The sequence below is a fragment of the Megalopta genalis genome, unplaced genomic scaffold (genome assembly GCF_051020955.1).
Source record: "Megalopta genalis isolate 19385.01 unplaced genomic scaffold, iyMegGena1_principal scaffold0074, whole genome shotgun sequence".
NCBI classification, from domain to species: Eukaryota; Metazoa; Arthropoda; class Insecta; order Hymenoptera; family Halictidae; genus Megalopta; species Megalopta genalis.
In genome coordinates this window covers 40,001-47,500 of record NW_027476143.1, presented here as the reverse complement: position 1 = coordinate 47,500, position 7,500 = coordinate 40,001, and the positions used below count along the sequence as shown (strand labels likewise).

At 39.6% G+C, this 7,500-nt stretch overlaps 1 non-coding gene across 1 annotated transcript; it reads left to right on the top strand.

The window, feature by feature from the left end:
* Positions 1-4,493: 4,493 nt before the first annotated feature.
* On the top strand, positions 4,494-6,414 carry LOC143261909 (small subunit ribosomal RNA). The gene has a single exon (XR_013035906.1). It is a non-coding gene; the product is annotated as a small subunit ribosomal RNA (ribosomal RNA).
* The last annotated feature ends 1,086 nt before the right edge of the window (positions 6,415-7,500 follow it).

The following is a 7,500-nucleotide window of genomic DNA, read 5'->3' as shown; positions in this document are numbered from 1 at the left end:
TTTCGATTTACGGCTAAAATAAATTTTTCTCATTTTATTCAATAACATATTCTTGCTTAGATAACTTTTTTACATAGGGATTAAGCATTTAGAACGATATAATGTTTAAAATAAGGGCACTTTACTCTTGACATTTTACGGTTTTTTCAATTTTCTGAAAAATCCTATCATTAGATTTTTTTAAAAATACGATATTCTTGCTTAGCTAACGTTTCTACATAGGGATTAAGCATTTAGAACGAAATCTAATGTCAGAAAATGGCACTTTACTCTTGACATTTTTCGGTTTTTTCAATTTTCTGGGAAATCCTATCATTAGATTTTTTTAAAAATACGATATTCTTGCTTAACTAACGTTTTTACATAGGGATTAAGCATTTAGAACGAAACCTAATGTAGGAAAATGGTACTTTACTCTTGATCGGTACGTTGGGACTTTGAAAATATTCGGGCGTACGCGGCGCGCTCGGCGCTTCGAACAGCTCCGGTGTCCCCATTATTTTCGATTTACGGCTAAAATAAATTTTTCTAATTTTTTTCAATAACATATTCCTGCTAAAATAACTTTTTTACATAGGGATTAAGCATTTAGAACGATACATTGTTTAAAATAAGGGCACTTTACTCTTGACATTTTACGGTTTTTTCAATTTTCTGAAAAATCCTATCATTAGATTTTTTTAAAAATACGATATTCTTGCTTAACTAACGTTTCTACATAGGGATTAAGCATTTAGAACGAAATCTAATGTCAGAAAATGGCACTTTACTCTTGATCGGTACGTTGGGACTTAGAAAATATTCGGGCGTACGCGGCGCGCTCGGCGCTTCGAACAGCTCCGGTGTCCCCATTATTTTCGATTTACGGCTAAAATAAATTTTTCTAATTTTTTTCAATAACATATTCCTGCTTAAATAACTTTTTTACATAGGGATTAAGCATTTAGAACGATACATTGTTTAAAATAAGGGCACTTTACTCTTGACATTTTACGGTTTTTTCAATTTTCTGAAAAATCCTATCATTAGATTTTTTTAAAAATACGATATTCTTGCTTAACTAACGTTTCTACATAGGGATTAAGCATTTAGAACGAAATCTAATGTCAGAAAATGGCACTTTACTCTTGACATTTTTCGGTTTTTTCAATTTTCTGGGAAATACTATCATTAGATTTTTTTAAAAATACGATATTCTTGCTTAACTAACGTTTTTACATAGGGATTAAGCATTTAGAACGAAACCTAATGTAGGAAAATGGTACTTTACTCTTGATCGGTACGTTGGGACTTTGAAAATATTCGGGCGTTCCAATCGCTCGTCTGTTGCATCATAGCGCGTCTCGGCGCAATCGACCGATTCGCTCGATCCATTATTTTCGATTTACGGCTAAAATAAATTTTTCTAATTTTTTTCAATAACATATTCCTGCTTAAATAACTTTTTTACATAGGGATTAAGCATTTAGAACGATACATTGTTTAAAATAAGGGCACTTTACTCTTGACATTTTACGGTTTTTTCAATTTTCTGAAAAATCCTATCATTAGATTTTTTTAAAAATACGATATTCTTGCTTAACTAACGTTTCTACATAGGGATTAAGCATTTAGAACGAAATCTAATGTCAGAAAATGGCACTTTACTCTTGACATTTTTCGGTTTTTTCAATTTTCTGGAAAATCCTATCATTAGATTTTTTTAAAAATACGATATTCTTGCTTAACTAACGTTTTTACATAGGGATTAAGCATTTAGAACGAAATCTAATGTAGGAAAATGGTACTTTACTCTTGATCGGTACGTTGGGACTTTGAAAATATTCGGGCGTTCCAATCGCTCGTCTGTTGCATCATAGCGCGTCTCGGCGCAATCGACCGATTCGCTCGATCCATTATTTTCGATTTACGGCTAAAATAAATTTTTCTAATTTTTTTCAATAACATATTCCTGCTTAAATAACTTTTTTACATAGGGATTAAGCATTTAGAACGATACATTGTTTAAAGTAAGGGCACTTTACTCTTGACATTTTACGGTTTTTTCAATTTTCTGAAAAATCCTATCATTAGATTTTTTTAAAAATACGATATTCTTGCTTAACTAACGTTTCTACATAGGGATTAAGCATTTAGAACGAAATCTAATGTCAGAAAATGGCACTTTACTCTTGACATTTTTCGGTTTTTTCAATTTTCTGGGAAATCCTATCATTAGATTTTTTTAAAAATACGATATTCTTGCTTAACTAACGTTTTTACATAGGGATTAAGCATTTAGAACGAAACCTAATGTAGGAAAATGGTACTTTACTCTTGATCGGTACGTTGGGACTTTGAAAATATTCGGGCGTACGCGGCGCGCTCGGCGCTTCGAACAGCTCCGGTGTCCCCATTATTTTCGATTTACGGCTAAAATAAATTTTTCTAATTTTTTTCAATAACATATTCCTGCTAAAATAACTTTTTTACATAGGGATTAAGCATTTAGAACGATACATTGTTTAAAATAAGGGCACTTTACTCTTGACATTTTACGGTTTTTTCAATTTTCTGAAAAATCCTATCATTAGATTTTTTTAAAAATACGATATTCTTGCTTAACTAACGTTTCTACATAGGGATTAAGCATTTAGAACGAAATCTAATGTCAGAAAATGGCACTTTACTCTTGACATTTTTCGGTTTTTTCAATTTTCTGGAAAATCCTATCATTAGATTTTTTTAAAAATACGATATTCTTGCTTAACTAACGTTTTTACATAGGGATTAAGCATTTAGAACGAAATCTAATGTAGGAAAATGGTACTTTACTCTTGATCGGTACGTTGGGACTTAGAAAATATTCGGCCGTACGCGGCGCGTCTCGGCGCTTCGAACAGCTCCGGTGTCCCCATTATTTTCGATTTACGGCTAAAATAAATTTTTCTAATTTTTTTCAATTACATATTCTTGCTTAGATAACTTTTTTACATAGGGATTAAGCATTTAGAACGACATATTGTTTAAAATAATGGTACTTTACTCTTGTGATTTTTCGGTTTTTTTTGATTATTTTGAAAAATAAATTTTTGTAATTTTTTTAAATACGATATTCGTGATCAGTGAACGATTTCACATATGGATTAAGCATTTAGAATCGTGCGGAAGCGTTATTAAAAAAGTTTACTCGATGCGATGGGACTTTGAAAAGTTTGTGAAAATTTTCATATTGGGAAAAAATGTGTAATTTTTTGTCTAGTTTACGGTAATGTAATTTATTTTAATGTTTACTATAAATTTTTTTTTCGTTCGTTCACGCGCTATGTTACAACAGCACGGCCGGGCGGTCTGTTGCCGCGGCGGTTTACACTCATAAGCGCGCGTGCTATTCGGCCGGCGGCGCCGGCGTCCTTGCCGGCCGTTCGGTATCTATAAGAGATACACGGTCCGTGCGAGGCGGACGGAGCAGAGCGGGTTTTGGGCCAATTCTACGATCTCGGTCGAGAAGCTGTCTCAGAGCTCCTTCGGGGCTTCGGTCCTGACTGTTTCGTGCCGTTTACGTTACGGACTTTTCTCCACACAGCGTGGCCACGGGTCGGTGTCTTTGACCGAATGGCCCATATGTGGCAAGCCCTACGGGGTTGGTTACCCGTATGCACTTTGTATGTATACTCGTACTCACTGAGCAATCGACTCTTCTGTCCGAGCGATGGAAAAATTTTTTAAAATGCATCTGTAAGATTTGGAAGCAAATCGTACCAATTGAAAACTGTGGCTAAAATGAATAGCCCAGTGGAGAGAGAAAACTATCAAAAAACTGATTTTTTAAATCAAGAGGTGTCAGAAATCGAAATGCCTAGCGCGAGCGGAAGAACACGCTTTCTCGCCAGTCCAGCATGTGTCCTGTCCGTTCTTCCTCGGCTTGCCGATTTTGCCCAGATCAGAGGTTTCGTGCTTCCGGCGGTCAGAAGATCAGTGTGAGCGTACGCGCTTCCACGACTATGGCATCACCCATGTACTTTTTCCTTTGAATATATTTGAGTACATAAAAAATATTAAAACATATAGAGAGAACTGTGTCTTGGATCTTAAAAATTTGTCAATAGCGATGATATATTATTACTTAACTTGAAGTATTTGTACGTTTTAGCTGGGACGTACATTTATCTTACAAGATGTTAATAGCGAGACTCTTGAAGATAAAATTATCTTGTGATTTTATGAAGGCAAAGATAGAAACGTACGAAGCTGGCGTACGTAGAAAAATGTGATTTTATGATAGAACAAAAATATAATACGTACGTTTTTGGGCGTACGGTAAAATATCTGTATGGTAGAAAAATGAAAGAAATTGAGCGTTAAAGAAGATATGTTACAAGCGCGGAATGTGGCAAAACTTGTACATATTTGAAAGAGAAAAGTGGTGTGTCGACCTGACATATATATATGAAACAGGCGACGATGGAAAAGGATTTAAATTTTGTCCATTTTATATATACATATTGTATAGTTCCCTGGTTGATCCTGCCAGTAGTCATATGCTTGTCTCAAAGATTAAGCCATGCATGTCTCAGTACATGCCGTATTAAGGTGAAACCGCGAATGGCTCATTAAATCAGTTATGGTTTCTTAGATCGTACTAAAATTTACTTGGATAACTGTGGTAATTCTAGAGCTAATACATGCAAAACAGAGTTCCGACCAGAGATGGTAGGAACGCTTTTATTAGATCAAAACCAATCGGTGGCGGGTGTTTACACTCGTCCATCGTTTGCTTTGGTGACTCTGAATAACTTTGTGCTGATCGCATGGTCTTATAGCACCGGCGACGCATCTTTCAAATGTCTGCCTTATCAACTGTCGATGGTAGGTTCTGCGCCTACCATGGTTGTAACGGGTAACGGGGAATCAGGGTTCGATTCCGGAGAGGGAGCCTGAGAAACGGCTACCACATCCAAGGAAGGCAGCAGGCGCGCAAATTACCCACTCCCGGCACGGGGAGGTAGTGACGAAAAATAACGATACGGGACTCATCCGAGGCCCCGTAATCGGAATGAGTACACTTTAAATCCTTTAACGAGGATCCATTGGAGGGCAAGTCTGGTGCCAGCAGCCGCGGTAATTCCAGCTCCAATAGCGTATATTAAAGTTGTTGCGGTTAAAAAGCTCGTAGTTGAATCTGTGTGTCACAGTGTCGGTTCATCGCTCGCGGTGTTTAACTGGCATTATGTGGTACGTCCTACCGGTGGGCTTTGCTCTTCACGGGGCGGTCCAACTAATATCCCATCGCGGTGCTCTTCACTGAGTGTCGAGGTGGGCCGGTACGTTTACTTTGAACAAATTAGAGTGCTCAAAGCAGGCTACCTTCGCCTGAATACTGTGTGCATGGAATAATGGAATAGGACCTCGGTTCTATTTTGTTGGTTTTCGGAACCCCGAGGTAATGATTAATAGGGACAGATGGGGGCATTCGTATTGCGACGTTAGAGGTGAAATTCTTGGATCGTCGCAAGACGGACAGAAGCGAAAGCATTTGCCAAAAATGTTTTCATTAATCAAGAACGAAAGTTAGAGGTTCGAAGGCGATCAGATACCGCCCTAGTTCTAACCATAAACGATGCCAGCTAGCGATCCGCCGAAGTTCCTACGATGACTCGGCGGGCAGCTTCCGGGAAACCAAAGCTTTTGGGTTCCGGGGGAAGTATGGTTGCAAAGCTGAAACTTAAAGGAATTGACGGAAGGGCACCACCAGGAGTGGAGCCTGCGGCTTAATTTGACTCAACACGGGAAACCTCACCAGGCCCGGACACCGGAAGGATTGACAGATTGATAGCTCTTTCTTGATTCGGTGGGTGGTGGTGCATGGCCGTTCTTAGTTGGTGGAGCGATTTGTCTGGTTAATTCCGATAACGAACGAGACTCTAGCCTGCTAAATAGACGTAATTATGGTATCTCGAAGGCTCTCGGCTTCTGCCGGTGGGGTTTTTACTACCAACGTACAAACAAATCTTCTTAGAGGGACAGGCGGCTTCTAGCCGCACGAGATTGAGCAATAACAGGTCTGTGATGCCCTTAGATGTTCTGGGCCGCACGCGCGCTACACTGAAGGAATCAGCGTGTGTTCCCTGGCCGAAAGGCCCGGGTAACCCGCTGAACCTCCTTCGTGCTAGGGATTGGGGCTTGCAATTATTCCCCATGAACGAGGAATTCCCAGTAAGCGCGAGTCATAAGCTCGCGTTGATTACGTCCCTGCCCTTTGTACACACCGCCCGTCGCTACTACCGATTGAATGATTTAGTGAGGTCTTCGGACTGGTGCGCGGCAATGTTTCGGCATTGCCGATGATGCCGGGAAGATGACCAAACTTGATTATTTAGAGGAAGTAAAAGTCGTAACAAGGTTTCCGTAGGTGAACCTGCGGAAGGATCATTACAATGTTCCAATATATCTCAAAGAGAGAGGAGAGGAGGAGAGAAAATGAATTCGATTAGTTTGTGGATAAGAATTCATATAAAAAAAAAAGATATTGTTGAGCCCGCCAGATCATTCGTGCGTGATTTACACGGCCAGACGTGTGTACTACACGTATTAGGCCTTTGATCTGCGTTGCGTAGGCCACAACAAATCTTTCAAAGAGAGAGAGATATATGTGTTGTTGGGGTTTGTGATTATGAAGGTGCCCCAACGCACAAAAATATATAAAAATGTACAAAGTTGGGATGTGGTGTGGTGGAGAAGAGTTGGGCCCGACCAGATCATTCGTGCGTGATTTACACGGCAGACGTGTGTACTACACGTATTAGGCCTTTGATCTGCGTTGCGTAGGCCATCTTCCTTCCAAGACACACACGTGTTGGGGTTTGTGTGATTTTATGATAGTGCCCCAACACGGAAAAATAAGCGTACGAGAAGAGTTGGGCCCGACCAGATCATTCGTGCGTGATTTATACACGGCCAGACGCGTATTATATTACACGTATTAGGCCTTTGATCTGCGTTGCGTAGGCCATCTTCTCGATAGAGAGAAAGCCAATGTATTCTTTTTTCTTTCTTTACACACACACACACACACAGTTGTAGTAGGACAGGGAGGGATGCGAGCGTGCTAATCACGCTTCCTCAAGTCTTCGCTGTGGTGTAAAAAAAAAAAGAAAAAAAGGAATCGTTGGGAAAGTCCAAAGGACGAAAATATCGGGCAGTCTGAAGATAACTTAATGCTCGTTTACATTGGTATCAAGAGAGACCGGCTTGTGTAGCTCGTTTCAATGCTGTGTCGTTGTCATTGACACCCTACTCTGTTGCGCGCTAGTGGCAGCATGAGCGTGGGACGTATATATATATGACACCCAGCTAGAGCCGGCCGTGAGTCCGTCCGGTGTAAATAACGACGAAAGGAGAGAGAAACTTTTCGAATCCAGTATCGGGTTGATAATTGTCCAGTTTGAATATCCATATCCCCGTCGTTTTTGGAGGTGATATACTCTCTGTGTTTCTTCGATAGAAGGCTTTTCAATGTTC